This window comes from Ailuropoda melanoleuca, chromosome 7 (genome assembly GCF_002007445.2).
Source record: "Ailuropoda melanoleuca isolate Jingjing chromosome 7, ASM200744v2, whole genome shotgun sequence".
Taxonomy (NCBI): Eukaryota; Metazoa; Chordata; class Mammalia; order Carnivora; family Ursidae; genus Ailuropoda; species Ailuropoda melanoleuca.
Genome location: NC_048224.1, coordinates 88,355,737 through 88,381,663, shown reverse-complemented (window position 1 = coordinate 88,381,663; position 25,927 = coordinate 88,355,737). Strand labels below are relative to the sequence as shown.

The window sequence follows — 25,927 nt, the reverse complement described above, 5'->3', positions numbered from 1 at the left end:
AAGGTAACAGATTTTAAATAAAAATGTTTCATTGTCCTCGGAGAGAGAAAGCTAGAAATAATTGGGGAAATACAAGAATGGGCAACTCTTAATTTTGTCTCCTCTTTTTCTAATTCATTATCATATTTGCTTTGGCCAGGTCAGCACTGACCAAGTATTATATAGGTAATTGCAAAAACTTAAATCGTCTACTCCATGCTTCTGAAATTCATGAAGGTACCCGCACTTCATCCCAAGTCACTTTTCTGCTGGCTTTGCTGCCAGCTAAGTAAAAAACAAGTTAGAACTTCAAATGTGTGATCCACTGTAATTTGCCACACATTTCATTATCAGCTTATGTAAAGAAAGTGACACGAGAAAATTAGGTGTGGGGATGGCTGAAAATAAATTTTTTGTAACCAGTTTTAAATGAGCATTCAGATGTGTTTTGGTAAAAGTAAATTTTGCTATTCAGTTTAGTGAGATAAAATTGCAGTTGATCTAATGCTTTCAGATGGGTATCTTTTAGATTATGCTTTTTTTAAATTGTTGAAGAGAGGTTCGTTGTTAGGAAACAAGCAGTTGATATTATGCTTAATGAATATAAAAAGGAAGACAGACTAGGTAACTATGAAAAGCTGTAGAACGTCAGCGATCCCTTATAAACTCTCTAATCCAGTGCTACTCAAAAGTGTAGTTTGCTTGTTCATGTGGGCCAGTTTTTTACCTGTATGTGACAAGTTAAGAACAGAAATCAAAAGCATTTAGAAATCCTTGTAGCGGTTTGACATTGTGGTAACATCCAAATGTGTGATACTTTTGTAATTTGTAAATTTATTGGTCCACCACAAACTGGAAATTTTTTTAAAAGTGCTTCTTCACCATAGTTTGAGAGACACTGATCTGATCAATGCTGCCTGCTAAATCAGGACTGTTTCTGCTCTGTCCTGGGGAAAATGTCCTTTTAGCTCTCCTTAAAGATTTTTTGTGGTGGAGAACTTCCAGCTTTACAAGAAGCCCACTGGTAGGCAGCTCCAACTACTAGAAAGTTCTTCCTTATATTTAACTGAAATCTGCCTGTCTGCAGCAGAGATTCTCATCTTGTTTTCATTTATGTCCCCTTTTAATAAATGTACAGTATTCTCACTCTTCTTTATTTTTTTTTTTTTTTTTAAAGATTTTATTTATTTATTTGACAGAGATAGAGACAGCCAGCGAAGAGAGGGAACACAAGCAGGGGGAGTGGGAGAGGAAGAAGCAGGCTCACAGCGAAGGAGCCTGATGTGGGGCTCGATCCCATAACGCCGGGATCACGCCCTGAGCCGAAGGCAGACGCTTAACCGCTGTGCCACCCAGGCGCCCCTCACTCTTCTTTAATATTTAAATAGGATGCCTGGGTAGCTTAGTCGATTAAGCGTCTGCCTTTGTCTCAGGTCATGATCCAAGGCTCCCGGGATTGAGTCCCACATTGGGCTCCCTGCTCATCAGGGAATCTGCTTCTTCCCTAACCCTCCCCACCCCCCGCTTATGTTCTCTCTCTCTCTCACATGCTCTCACACTCTCTCTCAAATAAATAAAATCTTTAAAAAAATAGTATTTAAATAAAAGTTACATATTGGGACTAAAAACAAATCTAAGTATACCATTGAATGGATTTTCCCTAATTACTCTTATTGTAGAAACAGTTAAATTTGACAAAAAGTCCTGGTAATAATTTATTACAATTTATTATGATATATTACACTTAAAAGATGTAAACATTTACAAAAAGAAAGACATGATATGATCACCAAGAGTCAAAACGAATTCACTAAGAAAAAGTCATGCCTAATTAGCTTGATTTCCTTTTTTGATAGATGTAACTAGACTATACTTGTTTCAGAGGTCTCATCTTTTCTTCCCCTTATTTCAACATTTTAATTAGATTTAAGGCTTTGTATTTGAGTTAATAACTTTTTGGTAAAAGTATAATTTTGTCTTATCCACATTGATTTTCCTGGATAAACGGTGCAATTTCTAAAAGGTAAAGAACATGGCTTATTCATCTTTATAATCTCTATGGCTGACACTTAAACTCTTAATTTTTTTTCATGAATGAATGAATAAGCAAATGGATAAAAAGAAGGCATACAAATAAAATACACAGGTAAAATAGAATTGGGGTGGATAACTAATACATAATGATCATACGGAAAATTTTAAAGATTTATTATGCTGGTTGAAACCACCTATAACTATTCTTTCATTCATTCAGAAAGTATTTATTCAGCTTCTCTAATGTGCCAGATGTTGTGGTAAATACTGGGGCTTTAACCGTAAAACAGGACAACTAGATCCTTGTCTTCATAGAGCACGTATGCTGATGGAGGGACAGACAAAAAATAAGTAAACCTTTTTCACATTGTAGTAAGTGTAGAAAAGGGTGCAGCAGGCGGAGATACAGAATATGAGAAAGAGGCAGCTTTACATAAAGTGGCTGGGAGGAGCTCTGATGAGGAGAGACCTAAAGGATGGAAAGAAGGTGTCTGTGTGAAGAATGGTCGGAAGGTCAGGGAACTAGCATATGCAAGGGCTCTAAGGAAGGAAAAAATATAGTGTGCTTAAGGACTTGAAAGAAACTAGCTTGATAGGGGTGTAATATGCAAGGGGAGAGAGAGCCTGAAATGAGGTAGTGTTCACATTTTGAAAACTGCAGGTATGCTTTCTGATAATGAAACACTGTATTTGCTATGTAATACTTGAACTTGATTCTAAAGACAGTGGGAAGTTTCTGTCGGCTTTTAAGCAATAGAGTGATATCATTTAATTTACTTTTTAAGAAATCGCTTTTCTCCTCAATCTGTTCTTACATCTTTTTATTTTTAAATATACTTCGTATTGAAATATAGAGGCAGAAAAGTGGACAGATCATTAAGTATATTTCTATGTAAATTTTTACAAACACCCATATAACCAGCCTTCAGGTCAAGAACTGGAACATCATCACACCTCTGAATCCCCTTCATGAGCCCTCCCAGTCTACTTCATCTCTAAAAGGAACCACTATCTTGGAACCAATATCATAATTTAGTTTTGCCTCTTTTGAATGTGTGTAGTCATTTGCATCTCGCTGCTTTTAGTCAGTATTTATCCTTGTGAGAATCATCCATATTGTAATGTGGAGCAATCGTGTGTTCATTCTCATTGATATATAGCTGCCTTAGCAAAGTGATCCCAGTCTTTTGGTACCAGTTGAGACCTGATTTGTGACCCAGTATGTGATCTACTCTGGAGAATGTTCCATGTGCACTTGAGAAGAATGTGTATTCTGTTGCTTTAGGATGGAACGTTCTGAATATATCTGTGAAGGCCATCTGGTTCAGTGTGTTGTTCAAAGCCCTTAGTTCCTTGTTGATCTTCTGCTTAGATGATTTGTCCATTGCAGTGAGGGGGGTGTTAAAGTCCCCTACTATTATTTTATTATTATCAATGTGTTTCTTTGATTTTGTTATTAATTGGCTTATATAATTGGCTTGCCCCTATATTAGGGGTATAAATATTTACAAGTGTTAAATCTTCTTGTTGGATAGAACCTTTAATTATGATTTAGTCTCCTTCCTCATCTCTTATTACAGTCGTTGGTTTAAAATCAAATTTGAAATAAGGATTGCTTTCTTTTGATGTCCATTAGCATGATAAATGGTTTTCCACCCCCTCACTTTAAATCTAGGGGTGTCTTTGGGTCTAAAATTGAGTCTCTTGCTGACATCATATTGATGTGTCTTGCTTTTTTATCCAATCTGATACCCTGTGTCTTTTGATTAGGGCATTTAGCTCATTTACATTCAGAGTAACTATTGAGAGAAAGGAATTTAGTGCCATTGTATTACATGTAAAGTGACTGTTACTGTATATTGTCTCTGTTCCCTTCTAGTATGTGTTACTTTTGGGCTCTCTCTTTGCTTAGGGGATCCCTTTTAATATTTCTTGTAGGGCTAGTTTGGCGATCACAAATTCTTTTAGTTTCTGTTTGTTCTGGAAGGGTTGTTTGTTTGTTTGCTTTTTATCACTCCTTCTATTTTGAATGACATCCTAGCTGGATAAAGTATTCTTGGCTGCATATTTTTCTCATTTAGCACCCTGAATATATCATGCCAGTCTTTTCTGGCCTTCCAGGTCTTTGTGGATAGGTCTGTCAATCTAATTTTTCTACCATTGTAGGTTACAGTCCTCTTGTCCCAAGCTGCTTTCAGGATTTTTCCCTTTGTCTCAGAGATTTTTAAGTTTTACTATTAGATGTCAGGGTGTTGACCTATTTTTATTGATTTTGAGGGGGGTTCTGTTTGCCTCCTGGATTTTGATGCTTGTTTCCTTCCCCAGATAGGGAAGTTCTGTTATAATTTGCTCCAATATTTCTTCTTCCCTTCTCTCACTTTCCTCTTCTGGGATGTCAGTTATTTTAATATTGTTTCTCTTATCTCTTGAATTCTCCCCTTGTGATTCAGTAGTTGTTTATCTCTCTTTTTCTTAGTTTCTTCTTTCTCCATCATTTGGTCTTCCATGTCACTAATTCTCTCTTCTGCCTCATGTATCCTAGCAGTTAGAGCCTCCATTTTTATTGCATCTCATTAATAGCCTTTTTGATTTCAACTTGGTTAGATTTTAGTTCTTTTATTTCTCAAGAAAGGGACTCTCTAGTGTCTTCTATGCTTTTTTCAAGCCCAGCTAGTATCTTTATAATTGTTATTCTGAAATCTAGTTCCGCCATCTTACTTACATCCATACTGATAAGGTCCCTGGCAGTCAGTACTGCCTCTTGTTCTCTTTTTTGAGGTGAGTTTTTCCATCTTGTCATTCTGTCCAGAGAAGAATAGATGAATGAAAGAACAAAATACTAAAAATGGCAACAACAACCCCAGAGAAATATACACTAAACAAATCAGAAGAGACCGAACCTGGGGGATGGTCTTTCTCACGAGAGAGTGAGAAAGAGAATATAATTAGGTGAGCAGAATAGAGCAATACACTGGATTCTGTGTGTAGTTTGGTCTGTTTCTTAGAAAATTAGATCCCAAAATTGTAAAGAAAGAAAAATTTATGTGTACAAAATTAAAATTAAATACAAGAAAAGGATAGAATGTAATTGTAAAAATGGAAATTAAAAGACAAGAAAAAACAAAAAGAAAAAAAAACCCACAACAAAAAAAGGAAGGGATATAGATATACAGGTGAACAGGGGCTCCTGGGTGGCTCAGTCGTTAAGCGTCTGCCTTCAGCTCGGCGTGATCCCGGAGTTCTGGGATCGAGCCCCACATCGGGCTCTTCTGCTGGGAGCCTGCTTCTTCCTCTCCCACTTCCCTGCTTGTGTTCCCTCTTTCACTGGCTGTGTCTCTCTCTGTCAAATAAATAAATAAAATCTTTAAAAAAAAAAAAAAGATATACAGGTGAACAGAACAGAGCAATACACTATCTCCTAAGTGTATTTTGGTCAGTTCGGTAGAAGAAACCACATCTCAAAATTGTAAAGAAAGAAAAATTTATATATACAAAAATAAAATTTAATATATTGAAAGGGTAGAATGTAACTGTGAAGATGAAAACATTTTTAAAGATTTTATTTATTTATTTATTTATTTGTCAGAGAAAGATCACAAGCAGGGGGAGCTGCAGGCAGAGGGAGAAGCAGGCTCCCTGCTGAGCAAGGAGCCCAGTATGGGACTTGATCCCAGGACCCTTGGATCATGACCTGAGCCCAAGGCAGACACTTAACCGACTGAGCCACCCAGATGTCCCTAAAGATGAAAATTTTAAAAGATTTTAACAAAACAAAAAAACAAAACAAAGGGAAGAAGAAAAAGAAAAAAATTCCACAAAAGAACAAAAAAGAGAATATGATCAGACAGGTGACTAGAATGGTGCCATACACTAGATTTTGGGTATATTTTGGTCTGTTAGAAGAAACTACATCCCAAAATTGTAAAGAAAGAAAAACTTATATATATACAAAAATAAGATTAAATACAATGAAGGGATAGAATGTAACTGTAAAAACGAAAAGTAAAATTTTAAAAAAGTTGATAAAATATGAAATTGGTTGAAAAGGGAAAGAAAATTTAAAAAAAAAATTAAAGTTGATAGATTAAAGAATCACGGGGAAAAGCCATGAATTCTATGTACTGTATTCCCCTAATGCTGGAGTTTTGCAGTTCTCATTGATGAGTAAGCGTGGTCCTGGAGGTATGTTCTTACTGATCTTCTGGGGGAGGGGCCTGTTCTCAAGTGGTTTTGCCCCAGGCAGTAATTGTACCGCTCTTGTTGGGATGCCAGGCTAAGTAATCTGCTCCTGTTTGTTCTATTTGGCTTTGCTGTATTTGGCTTTCGAAGCAGCTTTAGAGGATGGGAATAAAAATGGCTGCCTCCCCATCTCCAGCCTCAGAGCTGAAAGCTCGCGGGGGGGAGGGGGGGTCCTCAGTGAGACCTCAGAGAAAAGCAGTCAATCACTCCTGTCTCCCTGGTCTCTGGCCACACTCCATGCTCACCTGGCCTGTGACCAAGTGTTTCTATCTCAGGCCCATGACCCTGTTTCAAGTCTCCAAACCCTGCAGATGGGGAGGAACGGGGGTCTAGCGGATTCTGCTGCTTGTTGGGCCCCTGCTCAGGAGCAGTTGCTCCACCGTGTCACAGTTTCTGCTTTATGGCAACCGCCAGCTGAGAGCCCATTCCTGGGCTCACTCTTTGCAGCCTGCTTCCTCATTCTGATGCCTGGGAGCTCTGCTGCACTCAGGCACCCCCAGTCTTCCTGTGACCCCAAGGATCCTGAGACCACACTGTTCCAGCTAGGTTTCCACCCCTGTTTAGCCACGTGAGCGAAGTCCCTCACCAGAGCAGACTTCTAAAAGTTCGATTTTATGCTCCACTGCTATATCACTTGCTGGTAGCCGATTGATGGAGGCTCTCTTCCCCCCGGGTCTGTCTTCCCATATATCACTTCGGATTCACTTCTCTGCACCTCCTGCCTTGCAGAAAGTGGTCTCTTTTCTATTCATAGGCTTGAAGCTATTCTTTGATCTCTAGTTGAGTCTGCAGGTGTTCAGAATGATTTGATAGCTATTTAGCTGAATTCCTGGGACCAGAGGAAATTAAGGTCTCCTACCTCACCATCTTGGACTCACTCCTATCCTTGCTGATTTCTGCTGTGGTTGTGTGTGTTTATTTGTCCATTTAGGTTTTGTTTTGCTTTACTTATTGTGATGATATGCTTATATGATTTGGGAACAGATAATTTAGAATTGTTGTATTTTCCTTGTAGATTGACCCCTCCTCATTTTGAAATATCCTCCTTCATATCTAGTAATGCTTCTTGCCATAAAGTCTGCTTTACTTGAAACTATAAATTCACCAGCTTTCTTTTGGTTAGTGTTTATATAGTATATCTTTTCCCATCTTTTTCTTCAGTCTTTCAGTATCTTTATTTTTGAAGTTTGAAGTTTGTCTTTTCTAAGCAGTTGGGTTTTAATTTTTTTTAACTTATTTATTTACTTGAAAGAGAAAAAGCCATGCACATGCGCCCATGTGAGTCAGAGGAGGGGTCGAGGGAGAGAATCCCCAAGCAAACTCTTTGCTGAGCATGGAGCTCAGCGTGGGGCTCAGTCCCATGACCCATGAGATCATGACCTGAGCCAAAACAAAGAACCAGTCACTCAACCGACTGAGCCATCCAGGAGCCCTGGGTTTTATTTTTTTAATGGGGTCTGACAATTTTTGACTTTTAGTACAAGTATTTAATGCTTTTATATTTAATGTATTAATGATATTTGAATATATTTATACCATGTTACTCTTTGTTTTCTATTTGACTCATCTATTTTATGTTCCTTCTTCTTTACTTTTTTTGGCTCATTCAAAATTTTAAAAGATTGGTGTGTCTTTTTCTTTAGTGACTTCATAGATATACTTAAAAGTAAAAACCTATTTCTCTAGTGATTACCCGAAGAAGCAGCATACCTCCTTGACTTATTACAGTTTAAAGTAAAATACTGCTGCGGTCACTCCTCAGATAATGCTAGGACCTTAGAATGCTTTTAAGATTTTCCATCTTTGATTTTTAGCAATTGTACTATGACGTGAGTTGGTATAGGTTTCTGTGCATATATCCTGTTTGTGGCTTGTAGAGATTCTTGAATCTGTGGGATAAAGTCTTTCATTAGTTTTAGAAGACTTTAGAATATTGCCTCTTCTCTTTATTCTCTCCTTTTCTTCTGAAATTCCAATTATGTGCATTTTTGGCTCCCTCTCTTTTCACTGTGTCTCATTTGTCTTTTATACTTTCTTCTATATTGTGTATATCCTTTTGTATAGATGTTTGTTAATAATTTCTTCCAATTTCTTGCCCTGTCTAATTTTCTCTTACGCCTTTTTTTAGTTTAATTTTTGAAATTTCCATTTCTTTTTCTGTGGAATCCCAGTCACTTTGAAATTCTTTGTGCCTCTATTTATCTTCTCCATCTTTATTTTCTTAAATATATGACTCAGAGTTATTTTAAGATCCTTGGCTAATCCTTCCAGTATCTAGCTCACCTCTGTTTCTTTTTCTGTTGTATTTCCCCCTTTTGGTTTTCAGGTCTTCTTTGGGGTGCAAAGTAATTTTTTTTTTGAATGCCATAGGTTTTGTATGAAAGCAACAATTTTCAAACTTTTGGTCTCAGATCCAAAAAGTCTTTGTATGAATTATATCTATCAATATTTATAATACTAGAAGGTAAAACTGAGAAAGTTTAAAGACATATATGTGTTAATTCATTATAAAATATTAAACTTGCTACATTTTAATATAAGTAGCATAATCTTCATGCAAATTTGCATTTGCCAAAACAATTTAAAAATGAGTAGAATGGAGAGAATGGTGTTATAAAAGCTAAAAGAGGAATATATTTCAGAAAACTAGTGATCAGCTGTGACGAATATTGCTGTGAGAACCATTAAGATGAAGACAGAGAAGAGGATCCATAGTATTTTTGCAATTTTGGAAGGCTTTGACGACCTTAAAAAACAGTTTAATTGGTGGTGGATTGAGGAGTGAAAGGAAGATGAGGAAGCTGAGTTAGCCTATATAAACAACTTTCTTTAGAAGTTTTGTAAGGAAGGGGAGGAGAGAAATGGAGTAGTAGTTGAAAGACAGGGATGTGGCGTTAAGGGAAAGAATTTCTTTTGTTTTCTTCATTTTTTACTTTTTTTTTTTTTTTAAAGATTTATTTATTTATTTGACAGAGATAGAGACCAGCCAGCGAGAGAGGGAACACAAGCAGGGGGAGTGGAGAAGCAGGCTCATAGCAGAGGAGCGATGTGGGGCTCGATCCCATAACACCGGGATCACGCCCTGAGCTGAAGGCAGACGCTTAACCGCTGTGCCACCCAGGAGCCCCTTGTTTTTTACTTTTAAAATATACTTTTTGGAAGCTTTTGAGAAGTTTTGAGCAGGTTTTTGTGTCAGTGGAAATGATCAACTAGAGAGGTCAATGATTTAGAAGAGATTAAATTTAAATTCAATAGGGGTAAAGGTAATGTTCTTTTAGGTCCACTAAATCAATTGTGTAAATACAGGACAGAGACTTGGCAGTGTTTCAGATGTAAAGGAGCCATATATGGATATTTGATCTCAAAGCCTATAAGATTCAACAGTGTGAAAGCCACTAAAAAAATATGTCGGGGTTCTTAAGTTGCTGTAAAGGACACACAGTATCAGTGTTATAAGACTGAATGTTACTACAGTCTTCTGTACTTGTCATTCATTCATTCACCTGATACTTATTTTCCAGCTTTACTGAACCTAAGCAGTTGGACCTTGTGTAAAATTTTGTATCCCTTTCTAGATCCCAAATTTTGAAGGATACTGAAAAACTAAGTAGTATTCAGAGGAAAGCAAACAGGATGGTGAAGAGCTGGAAGCAATGTCATATGAATGGTCATTCATTCAACACACATTTATGGAGTATCTAATGCAAGCATACAGTATACTAGACACTGAACAAGGAAGCCAGTCTTGCCTTCACAGATCTTGTATTCCACTGGGAGAGACAATAGATAGGTAATTTGGTAGGTTAAAATTTTCTGCAAATTCTTCATAGTACCTCACATCAAGAGATGGTCTGTTTCCGTACCCTTTAGGCTAGCCTTGTGACTTGATTTGACCAGTAGGATGTAGTAGACGCACACGTTTAAAGTCTGAGCTCAAGAAGTATTGCAGCTTCAGCTGTTACCCTCTTAGAACATGGAGACCACCATATGAAGAAAAGCAGGCTCACCCCCTGAAGGATGAAAGACTAAGAGAGAGAGTGGCCTAGCTGTCCCAGCCAAGGTCCCAGTGGGGCCATCGTGGACCATCCAGCCCTAGAGGATCTGACCCAACTCAGAACCCATTAACCCAGCTTAATCCATACAATAGAGAGAATAAAAAACCATTGTTTTTAGCCACTAAGTTTTGGGGTACTTTGTTATGCAGAAAAGGCTAATATTGAAAATGCCCCATGATGATAAGTGTTTTTAAGAAAAATAAAGTAGGGGAATGAGATTGGCAGTTGGAGAGAGGTGCCTGCCCCCTGTAACTGCAGTATTATATATACCATCTTAGAAATTCTCTGTAAGGAGATAATATTTGAGCAGAGACCTGAGGGAGTAAGTTATACAAAAATCTGAAGAAAGAGTATTTCAGGCAGAAAGAACATCAAATACAGAGTCTTGAAAAAAGAGCATACTATATGTTTTTGGAATTGTAAGGAGATTGGCCAGAGTATAATGAGCAAAGGGAAGAATGATAGGAAGTTTGATTGGATAGGACACCCAGGGCCAAATGATGGAGTAGCTTGCAAGCTATACTAAGAATTTTGGCTTTTATTTTTAAGTGTGATAGGAATGATGTTACTTGATTTACAGTAATTAGACTACTTTGGCAGGTATGGAGAAAATAGGGGATCAAGAGTGGAAGCAAGGAAGTTTGTAGAGAATATTGTAACCCAAGAAAGAATGACATTGGTTTAGGCTAGGGTTTTTGTGATGAAAGAGGTAAAGAGTGGTCTGCTTGAGGATATATTCTGAAAGTGAAGCCAACAAAGTTGATGGGTTGGGGGTAAGAAAAAAGTGAGGAAGAATGACTTAGGTTTTTGGCCAAAGCAATAAAAAACAAGAAACCTTGCTATAATGAGAAACTCAGAGGGCTTCTGTGCAACATCTCATATTTAAAATGTTGCACATACATGTGAAGTCCCTCTTCTGTGCCTTTGTGAGGGCAGAAGTATGTTTACTGAGAAGAAACCATGAGCAGTTTGAATATTGCACCTCTATGTGGAAGACTGTTCTTAGAGTTATCTTAGTTCCCCTTCACAAGTTATCAGTTAACTAGTAATTATGGAGTACCTTCTGGGAGCTAGGCCCTGTCCTAGGCAATGCAGCTACAGCAGTGGAAGAAGCGATATTCAGGCAGAGCAGTGAAGGTAACTTGAGATTGAGAACTGCTGGAGGACAGTTTGTTAGGGATGTCTAAGGAGGTGTTCATTTATTGGGTAATTAGGTAGAACCCTTTAAGACTCTTCCAACTCTGTGCTTCTGTGATTCTTTAATCATTTGCTACACTGAATCTAGACTCAAAGTATTCTTCAAATTCTCCTGTCTCTACATGATCTTTTTTTTTAAACAGCTGTATTGACATATAATTCATGTACCATGGAATTCATCCTTTAAAGTATACAATTCTGTGGTTTTTGATATATTTACAGGTATGCGCAGCCATCACCTCAATTAGACTATTTTCATCACCTCAAAAAAAACTCCATATCCTTTAGCCAAAGCCTCCCTCCCCTATCCATCCCCTTCTCCCTTCTCCTAATTCTCAGTTCTATCTCATTGATCTTCCTGTTTGTCCTTGTACCAGTACCGCACTGTCTTTGATGACTTTTGCTTTGTGATAAGTTTTAATTTTGTGAGTAGGAGTCCTCTTACTTTATTCTTCTTTCGTAGGATTGTTTCAGCTATTCTGGGTCCCCTGCAGTTCCATATGAATTTTAGAATCAGGTTGTCAATTTTTACAAAGAAGTTAGCTGTAATTTTGATAGAGATTGTGTTGAATCTATAAGTCAGTTTAGGGAGTATTGCATCTTTTTTTTTTTAAATGATTTTTTATTATATTATGTTAGTCACCATACAGTACATTCCTGGATTCCAATGTAAAGTTCGATGCTCCATTAGTTGCGTATAATACCCAGTGTACCATGCAATACGTGCCCTCCTTACCACCCATCACCAGTCTATCCCATTCCCCCCCCGTCTGAAGTCCTCAGTTTGTTTCTCAGAGTCCATAGTGTCTCATGTTTCATTCCCCCTTCTGATTACCCCCCCTTTCTTTATCCTTTTCTTCCCCTACCGATCATCCTAGTTCTTATGTTCCATAGATGAGAGAAATCATATGATAATTGTCTTTCTCTGCTTGACTTATTTCACTTAGCGTTATCTGCTCCAGTGCCGTCCATGTTGCAGCAAATGTTGAGAATTCGTTCTTTCTTATAGCTGAGTAATATTCCATTGTATATATGGACCACAGCTTCTTAATCCAGTCATCTGTTGAAGGGCATCTCGGCTCCTTCCACGATTTAGCTATTGTGGACAATGCTGCTATGAACATTGGGGTGCATATGGCCCTTCTCTTCACTACGTCTGTATCTTTGGGGTAAACACCCAGTAGTGCGATGGCTGGGTCATAGGGTAGCTCAATTTTTAACTTTTTAAGGGACCTCCATGCTGTTTTCCAGAGTGGCTGTACCAACTTGCATTCCCACCAACAATGTAGGAGGGATCCCCTTTCTTAGGGAGTATTGCATCTTAACAATGTTAAGCCTATTGATCCAGGGACATGGGATGTTTTTCCATTTATTTAGATAATTTAATTTCTTTCAACATTACTTTTATGGTTCTAAGTGTATAAGTTTTGCACTTCATAAGTTTATTCCTAAGTGTATTATTCTCTTTGATGCTAGTGTGAAAATTATTTTCTTAATTTCATTTTTGTATTATTCATTATAAATGTATAGGAGTACCATTGATTTTTATATATTAGTCTTATCACCTGCAACCTTGCTGAACTTGTTTATTAGTTCCAGTGCTTTTTTAGTGGGTTCAGGATAAGATCATGCCATCTGTGAATAGAGGTAGTTTTACTTCTTGCTTTCCCATCTGTATGCCTTTATTTCTTTTTCTTACCTAATTGCCCTGAGTAGAGTCTCTAGCACAATACTGAAAAGTTGTGAGAACAGACATCCTTGTCTTATTTCTGATATTAGGGAAGAGCATCCAATCTTTACCCCATTAGTATGATGTAACTGTGGGGTTTTTTTATAGATGCCTTTTATCAGGTTAGGAAGTTCCCTTCTATTTTTGTTTTTTATTTTGTAGCTATAAATGGATTACATTAATTGATTTTCAGTTGTTAAACCAACCTCATATCCCTGTGATAAATTTCAGTTGGTCTGGTGTATAATTTTTTTGATATGTTGCTAGACTCAGTTTGCTTGTATTTTGTTGAGTTTTTTGAATCCATAGTCATAAGAAATACTAGTTTGTAGTTTTGTTGTGATGTCTTTGGTTTTGGTGTCAAGATAATGTGGACCTTATAGAATGAGTTAGGAAGTGCTTCCTCCTCTTCTGTAAACCATCTAGGCCTGGCCTTTGCTTTTTGCATGGTCTTTAAATTACTGATTCAGTCTCTAAAGTTGTTATAGATCTCTTCAATTGTCTATTCCTTCTTGAGTTAAGTTTCAGTATTTTGTGTCTTCCAAGGAATTTGTCCATTTTATGTAAATTTTATCTAAATCAACATCTAATTTGTTGAAATGCAGTTGTTCATAGTATTCTTTCATAGTCTTTTTTATTTCTTTTTTTTTAAGATTTTATTTATTTATTTGACAGAGAGAGACAGCCAACGAGAGAGGGAACACAAGTAGGGGGAGTGGGAGAGGGAGAAGCAGGCTTCCAGCAGAAGAGCCTGAGGTGGGGCTCGATCCCAGAACTCCAGGATCACGTCCTGAGCCGAAGGCAGACGCTTAACGACTGAGCCACCCAGGCGCCCCCATAGTCTTTTTTATTTCACATTGGTTTCTTGTGTCTTCTTTTTCTCGGCCAAACAAGCTAAAGGTTTGTATTGCTGATCAACAAGTTAAAGGATTCTTTTCAAAGAACCAGCTTTTGGGTTCGTTGATTTCTCTATTTTTTTTAATTTCTGTTTTAATTTTTACTATTTCCTTCCTTTTACTTGCTTTAGGTTTATTCTTTTTAGTGTATTAAGGTTGAAGGTTAGGTCATTGATTTAAGACCTCTCTTTTTTAACATGGGCATTTAGAGCTATAATTGTCATTTTATAAGCACTGGTTTAGTTGTACTCCGTAAGTTTTAATATGTTGTGTCTTCATTTTCATTTATCTTAAAGTACTTTCTGGTTTTCCTTTTGATTTCTTTTTTGTCTTGTTGACTGTTCAAGAGTATGTTGTTTAATTCCCACATATTTATTTCTTAAACTTCTTCTTGTTTTTATTTCTGATTTTATACCATTGTATTTGGAAAACACATTATTTCTTTTTTATTTATTTATTTTTTTTTTACAAATCTTCAGACAGGAATTTTTTAATAACTATAATCCACTGCTTCTTGATTGTAACCACATCAGAGAAATAACAATTTGAGCAAGAAAACATTTCATGTTTTATATGCACATCCATCCTTCTTAAGGTTACACAGGTTTTTTTTCCTTGCCTTCTTCTTTCCATTCTCATCTGGGAAAACACATTATTTCTGTCATTTTAATTTACTGAAGCTTGTTTAATGGCCTAGCACATGGTCTGTCCTGGAGAATGTTCCATTTGAGAAGAATGTATGTTCTGTCTTTGGTGAAGTGTTCTATAGACGTCTGTCACATCTAGTTGGTTTAGGTGTTGTGCAGTTCTTCTGTTTTCCTGTTGATCTTCTGTCTAGTTGTTCTATCCATTATTGAAAGTGGGGCATTAATTTTCGTGTTGTCTTTTTTCTCTCTTTATATCTTTTAGTTTCTGTTCATGTTTTGGTGCTCTGTTGTTAGATGAATATATGTTTATAATTGCCACATCTTCTTAATGAATTGGTCCTTTTTATCATTATTAGATGTCCCTTTTAAAATCTCATTTATGCTTTTTGTTTTAAAGCCTGTTTTGAGTTTATGCACTCTAGTTTTTTTGTGGTTGGTTTTTTCATGCTATATCTTTTTGCATCCTTTTATTTTCAATCTGTTTGTGCCTTTGAATCTGAAGTGTGTGTCTGGCAGACAACATGTAGTTGGGTCATGTTTTTTAAATCAAATTTGATAACATTTTGATTGACTCGTTTATTTAATCCATTCACATATATTGTTACTATTAACATAGTTGTATTTACATCTGATTTACTTTCTGTTTTCTGTCTCACATCTTTTTTACTCCTGTATTAATCCTCCTTTACTACTTTCTTTTACATCGATTGAATGTTTTCTGTGTGGATTTTTAATTTAATTAATTAGTTTTTCATGGTTTTTGAGGTTTTTTAAAAAGTGATTGGGGTGCCTGGGTGGCTCAGTAGGGTAAGCGTCTGCATTTGGCTCAGGTTGTGATCCCAGGGTCCTGGGATTGAGCCCCGCATTGGGCTCCCTGCTCAGTAGGGAGTCTGCTTCTCCCACCTGCCCCTCCCCCCCACACTTGTGCTCTCTCTTGCGCACGCACTCTCTCTCAAATAAATAAATAAAAATCTCTTTTAAAAAAGTGCTCTAGTGTTTAATATATCTTCATTTATCAGACTCAGCTTCATATTTATACTAGATTCCAGTAATACATAGAAACATCAGTTTTATATAACTCTGTTCCCATTTCACCCTTTTTGTGGAATTGTTATACATTTTATATCTACTAATGTTATAAACCCAACAGTACATTGTTAGAATTATTACTTTACCATCTGCTGTTATTTCCTTAGGCCATTACAGCTTTGTTCCCACACACCTCCTTTGTATTATTATTAGCAAATATATTATGCATATATATCTAAATGTTATAGGTTGGACAATACATTCAGTACATGCTATTTTATTCATTTGCCTTTCTAATCAATTAAGAGAAGAAAGAAAAATATGTGTTTATATTGTCTTTTATATTTGCAGTTGTCTTTATCAGTGCTCTTTGTGTATGCGAATTCAGAGTACCATCTGTGGTCATTTGCTTTTAGCCTAAAGAACTTCCTTTAGTATTTCTTCTAAAGTGGGTCTGCTAACAACAAATTCTTTCAGTTTTGTTTATCTGGGATAGTGTTTGTATTGCCCTCATTTCTGTAGGAAGGCTTTGCTGAAATTAGGATTCTTGGTCTACTGTTTTTCTTTGAGGATTTTGATTAAGTTATCCCACTGCCTTCCGGCCTCCACTGTTTCTACTAAATCAGCTATTAATCTTATTGGAGAGTCTTTTTATAAGTGACACATTGTTTTTCTCTTACTATGTTGTTTTCTCTCTTTTAAAAGATAAACCAAGGCATATTAAAAATTTTAAGAGTTTGGGGTGCCTGGGTGACTTAATCAGTTAAACATCTGCCTTCAGCTCAAGTCATGATCCCAGGGTCCTGGGATCAAGCCCCACATCAGACTCCCCGCTCCGTGGGCTGTTTCTCCCTCCCCCTCTGTCTTTACACCCCCCTCTTATACCCTCTCTCTGTCTCAAATAAATACATAAAATATTTAAAAAAAAATTTAGAGTTTATTTGAGCAAAAAATCTATTTGAATTGGGTATTGCCAAACTGATATCGGTTTAGAACACCCCACTGACAGAAGCTAAGGGAAATATTTTATAGAGAAGAGGCAGAAGCAAAACAAAGAAATTATTTAATTGGCTACAGCTTAAGCATTTGCTTTATTTGGAAAAGCCTAGTTGACTCTTTGTGATTAGTTGTCCTCAGGTTTCAATTTCTTAATGTTAAGGGATTTACAGCCTTAGGTTTTGATTTGGTTATATAGGCTACTAAAGCATTAAAGCCACTTCAGTCCAATGGCCTTCATTATTTAATTAATTTAACACCACTTTCTAGATTTTCTCCTTGTCTTTGACTTTTTTTTGCATTTTTTTTGCATTTTTTACATTTTTACTATGATTTATCTGTTTTTAGATCTCTTTTTATTTATCCTACTTGGAGTGTGTTCAGCTCATTAGATGTGTGGGTTTTTGTTTTTCAATAATCTTTGGAAGTTTTAAACTGTTATTTCTTCAAAGGTTTTTTCATTTTCTTTCTCTCCTCTTCTTCTGGTATTCCCATTACATGTATATTTGTGAGTTTAATGATGTCCCACATTTCTCTGAGGCTCTGTTCTTTTTTCTTATTTTTTCTTTTAGATCTTTGGCTTGCATAATCTCAGTTGCTCTATCTTCAGGTTCACTAATTCTTTCTTATGCCAGTTCAGATCTACTCTTGAGCATCTCTAGTGGTTTTTAAATTTTGTTCTGTAGATGTATAATGACTACTTTGGAATCTTTTCCCGTAAATGCAACATCTGATCACTTTCACAGGTAGTTTGCTGCTTTTTTCATTATGTATGAATGGGTCATACTGGCTTACTTTCCTGTTTCTTTGCATGCCTTGCAGTATTTTTTTTGAAACTGAACATTTTAGATTATATGCTGTAGTAGCTCCAGATACTTGTCCACCCCAGGGAAGTCTTATTATTTTTATTTGTTTAGTAACTGTCTGTATTATTTAAGTGAAGTCGACACCCCCCTCCCCCAGTGTTCAGCTTCTCAAGGAGGCATAGCTTTGGGTATGCCATCAGTCACCATGGATGACAGTGGTACTGGTAGGGCACTCTTCCTCTCTTTTCTTGATCACACCCACCTGTAAACTCCCCTAATTCCTGACCAGTTACTCAGTTGTTCTCAACAATGCCCTGAGATACAAATTTCTCTACAAACTAATACAGTCAAATAGTTGCTCCTTTGATGGAACAGTTTCTGGGGTCAGTGTTTGGTATTTGTTCTGACCCCAGGAGGGCTCCTCTTTGCTGTTTGTTTCCTAGTTCTGTCCTGTAAACTGGCCTACAGTCTAAGCTGTATGTTTACTAGATTCATGAATCTCCTCCCAAGTGTTTTTCAGAACCTCTACTGTCCTTGAGAGCACCCTCCATGCTGTGTTGCAAATGAAGTCAGTCCCTTTGGAAGGAAGTTAGAGGTTCTCTGTTTTATGGCCTGTTTACTTCACAGGCAAAATCTCTGCCAGGGCTCTGGAGCTGAGGTTGGAAACTATGGCAGTCTTCTCTCCAAGTGAAACCCCCCACTGTAGGAGCTAAGCATGCAATGCAGGGAGCAGTAGTCTTCTTGGCTTGCCTCTTCTACATGGAACTACCTTGCCTTATGGACTGGGAAAAGGGTTCTTGAGGCCCAGTATTCTGAGAGCCACAGTTAAGGTAGAACTTCTGTATCACTTGCTTATTACTTAGCCTCAACATCAGGGAGTGAGGGCCAGGAAGAAATACAGAGATCCTACTCCTCCCAGAAAGAAAGCCCTTTGTCCAGGAGCTGGGGAGAGAGGGAGCCCTGTGTTTTTGACTGCAGCAGTTCAGCAGAAGTCTGCCTGGCTGAGCTGGGAGGAGAGAGGGAGGAAGCTGTTTTGGTTCAAATACCACAGTTTCCTGCCTTTCTTACTGAATTTTTCATAGATTTTCTTGAATAGTTATTTCCTTTTCACTTTTGCTTTTAAAACCATTTTCAACAGCTTTAAGTCATTGGAGTTTTTTTACATAGTTTTCACCAGTTCTAGTGGGGAGCAGCTCAGTGGAACTCTTCATGCCAGAAGTCAATCCATGTGCCTCCACATGATTTTAACATCTTTCTTTTAAGAAATGTGGGTGGCCTTTAAGAACCCTTCATATCAGCAGATGATAATACTTTTTACTTCTGTCTTACAGATTTGGGATGTAGACATTCATAAGTTTTAATGAAAGTTAAAGAATATATAAAAATCCATGAAAAGATCTGTCTATGAAAGACCCAAGGATATAAGGCAACTTTTATATTCTTATTCCTCAGAATGGTGTGCTAATTAATAAACTCACATTAGTAACAATTATTATAGTTAATTAGGTATAATTATTATCAAATTATAACTAATATTATTAGTTTTATGTAATTATTAATAATTCTACCTAACTTTGAAACACTTGTTAATTATAGAATATTTGCTTATTTTCTCTTGTGCTAGTTAGGATTTCTTACTCAGATGTTTTGCAGACATTTATTTATTTTTTAAAGCACCTTCTTATAACACTCTTGTTTACCTGTTTTCTGTGTCTTTGGAGTGGTTTTACTTCTATGAAGCTGGTGCCTGATGCAAGAAAATAATGGAATAGTGACTCATTACTTTTCCTACTCCTTCACAAAGAGTATCTCAAGCCCCATCTGTATACTTAGAGCTGTGTTGATAATACAGAGATATGTAATGCAAGATTGCTCTTCAAGGTATTTATTATCTAATGGGTAAATAGACATATTTAAATGACAAATCACAGTCATGATTTCAATCTTCTCCAGAAGGAAGGGGACCTGGAACGAGATTATGAGCTTGAAGAAAGTAGAAAAGTAGAATAATGCATTGTCACTGTCCTCATCATCATGGTCTTGATCATAGGTTTGCTGAGCCCTGGTGATTTTTGAACGATATGAATTTATAGTGTCATTGAACTGCAGAAGGTCAACATATCACAGTAAATTTTTCAATAAACTTTTAAAAGTTGAAATATACATTCATCAAAGTACACAGATCATAAGTGTACAATTCAATGAATTGTCACAAAGTGAACCCATTTATGTACCTATTACCCAGATTAAGAAAAGCATACAAAACTTTTCCTCAGGTATGTTTCCTATCATTCCTCACTCCACAAAAGTGATCCTTGTCCTGGCTTTTATTGCCATAGATCAGCTTGGCCTGTTTTTTGAACTTCATGTAAGTAGAATCATAGCTTGCAGTCTTCTATGTTTGTCTTTCATTTATTATCTCTGTGAGATTTATTTATGTAGCAGTGAATGCTGTAGTAATGATTCCCTCATTTTTATTGCCATATAGTATTCCATGGTATGAATATCCTGTATTTATTCATTTTTTTTCTGTTGTTTCCTTTTCTTATTGACTTTTGAGAACATCATATATTCTGGTATTCTAGATATGAGTCTTTGTGTTGTAGGTATCTTCTCTCTGTGGCTTGCTTGTGCCTCTTAATGGTGTCCATTCATTGTACAGAAATTCTTTTTTTTTAAATTTTTTTTATTATATTATGTTAGTCACCATACAGTACATCCCTGGTTTCTGATGTAAAGTTCGATGATTTCATTAGTTGCGTATAACACCCAGTGCACCATGCAATACGTGCCCTCCTTACTACCCATCACCAGTCTATCCCATTCCCCCACCCCCCTCCCCTCTGAGGCCCTCAGTTTGTTTCTCAGAGTCCATAGTCTCTCATGCTTCATTCCCCCTTCTAATTACCCCCCCTTTCTTTATCCCTTTCTTCCCCTACCGATCTTCCTAGTTCTTATGTTCCATAGATGAGAGAAATCATATGATAATTGTCTTTCTCTGCTTGACTTATTTCACTTAGCATTATCTCCTCCAGTGCCGTCCATGTTGCAGCAAATGTTGAGAATTCGTTCTTTCTGATAGCTGAGTAATATTCCATTGTATATATGGACCACAGCTTCTTAATCCAGTCATCTGTTGAAGGGCATCTCGGCTCCTTCCATGATTTGGCTATTGTGGACAATGCAGCTATGAACATTGGGGTGCATATGGCCCTTCTCTTTACTACGTCTGTATCTTTGGGGTAAACACCCAGTAGTGCAATGGCTGGGTCATAGGGTAGCTCAATTTTTAACTTTTTAAGGGACCTCCACACTGTTTTCCAGAGTGGCTGTACCAACTTGCATTCCCACCAACAATGTAGGAGGGATCCCCTTTCTCCACATCCTCTCCAACATTTATTGTTTCCTGCCTTGTCAATTTTTGCCATTGTAGCTGATGTAAGGTGGTATCTCAAGTTCAGGTCTTCTGCCCCTACACTACACTTCTCTGTAGTGTATGCCTGGCCATATTTACAAAGGATGTGAATACTCACGGGTTGGCTTATATTTATAGTCCAGTTTATCCAATTTTTCCTTTATACTTAGTGTGTTTTGTTTTGTCTAGGAAAATTTTGCCTGTCTCAAGGTCATGAAGATAATTTCTGAAACCTTTATTATCTTACATAATTATATTTGTAATAAACTGGAATCAATTTTCGTGTGTCATGTAAGGTAAGGGTAAAGTTTCAATTTTTTAAATATAGATATCCAAGTGGTCCAGCATTATCTACTGAAAAGAGCATTTTTTCTCCTGGTGATCTATAGTACTACCTTGTTATAAATCAAGAAACTAGGTATTTTTGGAGACCTTTCTGTTTTTTCTCTTGTTCTGGTGGTTAATTTCTTTGTGCTTATGCCAGTGCCACACTGTTTTAGTTTGTGTAGCTTCATGACAAATTTTTATTGTTGGTAGTGTAAATCCTTCAAATTTTTATAAAGATTTTTTGACTATGTTTGGCCCTTTGCACTTTAATATAAATTAGGAATTATCACATCGATTTGCATGTGAACATGTGCAAGTGCACACATACACATTCACACACAAACCTTCTGGGGTTATGATTGGGATTGCCGTGAATCTGTAGATCTAGTTCAGGAGAATTGACTCAATCTTTACAATATTGAGTTTTCCAGTCCAGGAACAAGACATATCATTCTCTTTATCTATGTGATCTTTAATTTGTTTCAGTAAGGCTTTCCAGTGTTCTGGGTTGTAGTCATATACTTGATTAGTTAAATTTATCCCTAGGTATCAATTTTTTAAATGCTACTATAAATTGTGTTGTTTCAAAAGTTTATATTGTATAGTTACCTTTTTTCCAGGACATAACAATTGAGTTTGTATGTATTGCTATTGTGTATCCATCCAGCAACTTGTTAAATTCATTTAATTCTATAATTTTGTCTTTAGATCCTTTTGGATTTTCTACATACTCAGACATGTCATTTGTGAAGAATGACATTTTCTTTCTAATCCTTTTTTTCTTTTTTTTTAAATTGAGAATGGAGGGGAGCATTTATTAAAATGGCCAGACCCTTGAATATAGTGTTAAATAGAAATTATGATAGTAGGTATCCTTTTCTTGTTGCTGATCTCAGAGCCAAAGTTCTCAACATTTTACTACTAAGTATGTTGGCTGTATTTTTTGATAACTTCTGTTACATAGAAGAAGTTCCCTTCCATTCCTAGTTACTAAAAGTTTTTGTTATGAATGTGCATTGAGTTTTCTACATCTATTTAGATGATTATAGGATATTTATTCTTTATTCTGTTAAGTTGATGAATTACATTGATTAATATTCTAGTGTTAAAGCCAGTCTTGGATTCTTGGTCATGATATTTAGCCTGATTGGATAAGCTAATATTTTGTTTGTTTTTGCATCTATGTTCATCTTGTGATACTTCCATCAGGGTTTGCTATCAAAGATATGCTAGCCTCATAAAAAGAGTTAAAATGTGATTTTTTTTTCTTCTAGTTTTTGGGAAAAGTCACTGATAAAACCATCCTTACCAGGCTTTTTATTTGTGGGAAGATTTTAATTATAGATTCAGTTTCTTGGATAGGATGCTTTTGGTTTTCCATTTCTTCTTGTATCAGTTTTGATACCTTTTATTTTTCCTGGAATTTATTCCATTTAAATTTCAAGTGCTTTAGTATGAGTTTGATCAGTTTTTTCAAAGAACTAACCTTTGATTCCGTTAATTCTCTTGAATGCTAATTTATGTTATGATATTTTTTGCATGGATTATTTACAATTGTAGTGATCAATTTCCAAGCATTAGGATCCTCTAGGTGTGTTTGTTATTGATTTCCAGCTTAATTCCACTAAAGTCAATTTGCATGCTTTGTATAGTACTTCTCAAACTGTCTGTGATAGAGGACTTATTTCTTTTTCCCAATCTCTGTTGGACTAGCAACTTTTAAAAAAAATATAACAAAAATGAATTTATTAGAAAATTGAAATAAAAAGATATATAAGAGCAAAGCCCCAGGTTTTTTTTAATTATTAGATTCTACGGGTACACATTACTATATCAAATGGCTATGTTTTCTAAACACTTATTCTCAATATCTGAACCTATCTAGTTGTGGTTCATTAACACCTGTGAACCAGCACTAGTCCATGGAACGCACTTACAAGTTGTACTGCTTGTTTTGATTTGAGTCTTTGAAGTTTGTTGAGACTTACTTTATAATGTACCACGTGGTCAACTTCAGTAAATGTTCCTTATGCAGTTTAAAAGAAGGCATATTCTATACTTGAGGGTGGAGTGTTTTATGTATGTCACTTAGATTGTTTATTCATCATGTTTTTTAACTTAACTATATTGAGATAATAATGTACACGCAATAAAATGTATCTATTTAAATGTTCTGTTTGATGAATTTTGACAAACGTATACACCCATGTAACTGCTAACACACAAGACAGAACATTTTAAAACTCGAAAAGTTCCTTGGTGCCCCTTGCCATTGCCAGTCCCTAACCCCAACTTAGGCAGTCACCATTCTACTTTCTGCCACTATGGATTAGCTTAGATATGTCTTTTCCCTCTCTCTCTCTCTGTCTCTCTCTCTCTCTTTGAGGGGAAAGGAGGCCCAGAGGGAGAGGGAGAGACCGAATCTTAAGCAGGCTCCACTCCTAGTACAGAGGCCAATGTGGGGCTCGATCTCACAACCCTGAGATCATGACCTGAGCTGAAATCAAGAGTCAGACACTTAACTGACTGAGCCACCCAGGCATCCCTAGATATGTCTATTCTAACATTTCATATAAGTAGAATTATATAGTATGTACTATTTTGTATCTAATTTCTTTGAAGGATATAAGTAATGCAGAATGTTGGGCTCATCACAGTGCATTTTCCTTATCTCTAGGATCTTGGCCGTCAAGATCTGACTGACTTGGTAGAACTCCAGTGCTTTCATACTAATATGTTTGTATTTTATTCAGCTTTTCTAGTTGGTGTCAGTGGGATGGTTGATCTAAAACAATAGTTTTATGGTAGCCAAAGGCAAAAGAGCTCTGGCAGTGTTTAGTGAAGTGTTTAATGTGATGGAGATGGTATAGAGATCAAGTGTAAGGGTGAGTGTTCTGACTAAATGGAATTCAGATTACTCTTCCAAGAAATTTGATTAGGATCGAAAGATCCAAAAGCAGATTGTGTCCATTAAATATAGGATATGTATCCTACATTGTTATATCAGTCAAGATTCAGTGCCAGGAACTGGATGTTCTAAACAGGAGAGCATTAAATACAATGAATTACTGGTTACAGATTGTTGGAAGGTCTAAAGGAGTAAATTCTAGACTTGGCCTACAAAAATGGCTCCCCAAATAATGATAGAGCTGCTCTGTCAGGGAAGCTACTACAACATAGACTGTCACTGCACTGTACAAGAAGCACAGTTGCTGCCACTACTATACCACGATCTCACTGGCTAGCAACAATAACAAAGGGGGCCAGCAAGAAAGCTTTCTATCACTTGGGCCTTCCAAATCTCACAAGATTGTCCCTCACTGATAGATCCTAATTTGAATCAAACACTACTTGAAGAGAATACAGGAGTTGTAGCTTTCCAAGTTTTAGGTAGACAGAATGAGGGTAGAATGAGAGCCGGACCAAAGTTTCTACCATGCATATAAATTGAAAGTCCAGTGTTCCTCTATCTTAAAGAGGGTGAGTGGTAATTCAACAGTATTCTAAATAAATTGTCAGTTCTTTTTCTCTAACTTTGCCATCAATAAATGTAAGGTTTAATGCAGCTTTTAACTTAAGTGCCTTTGTTTTTTTTTTCTGTCTGTTAAATGAGCATATTATGGCCTATAATTTAAATATCCAGAGTGCATATCAATCAATTACAGGTTATATTTGAGTTCAAATAATATTTTAATATTTGTTGAGGACATACAAAATACCTGGCATTACCTTGGTAACTCTAAACATTCAAACATCTTACCAAGATTGACATTACCTAATTCCAAGATGATTTTCAAAGATAATCATGAAATCAATTTATTTCATGACCAAGTGCATATGGAAACTTTCATCAGCTTCATTTGTAATTCTTACTGTATATTCAAGGACGCACCATGATATATTCCATAAGTGTTCATAGCAATTCAGATCTTGATATGGAAATGTCAGTAGTATCCTCAAGGGCAAAAAGCTAAATATAGCTTCTCCGGCATTGCCCTTTCTACTACAACACCATGTTAGTTGATCTGTTTTCCCTGCTTTCTTCTTCCTATATAAAGTGGGTGGTATGATATTAATAAAAGGCTTGGGTATGGTCTGGACAATTTACACACCAATGCTACCTAGATGTGTTTTGGTTTGTTGTAAGCTACTGAGGTCTTAGGAGATTTTCAAAAGCCATAGATGGTTTGTACTCAAGGGAAGAATAAAAAAATAAAAACAAACACAAAGAGACTGGTGAACCATAGTATGATTGTTAGCTCAAGTGTTAAGCAGTGAAAATGTTCAGGACTGGAAGTTAGAAAGCATATAATGCTTAAATAGCTTTAATGTGACTGTTTGGGGCTAATATTTTTGTATGTCAGATTCTGTTTGTGATTTATAATGATTCTGAATTTGAAATTCAGCTCAATTTCCTTCCCTCTTGCTGTTTGCGTTAGAAAGAATTCATTGCAAAGAATTCTAAAAAAAGAACTGATGTAATTTTATTTTAGGGCACAGTGAATCTAAGACTACTCCATAAGTATTCTAATTAGGATCATTTCAGAGAACAGGGAGCATTCCTTTAATGTTATTTTT

General features: G+C 36.4%; 1 protein-coding gene across 1 annotated transcript in view; it reads left to right on the top strand.

Moving 5' to 3' along the window:
• Positions 1-25,927, top strand: part of DNAJC15 (DnaJ heat shock protein family (Hsp40) member C15) — a 78,757-nt gene that overhangs the window by 52,015 nt on the left and 815 nt on the right. The gene's annotated exons all lie outside the window — the stretch shown is intronic.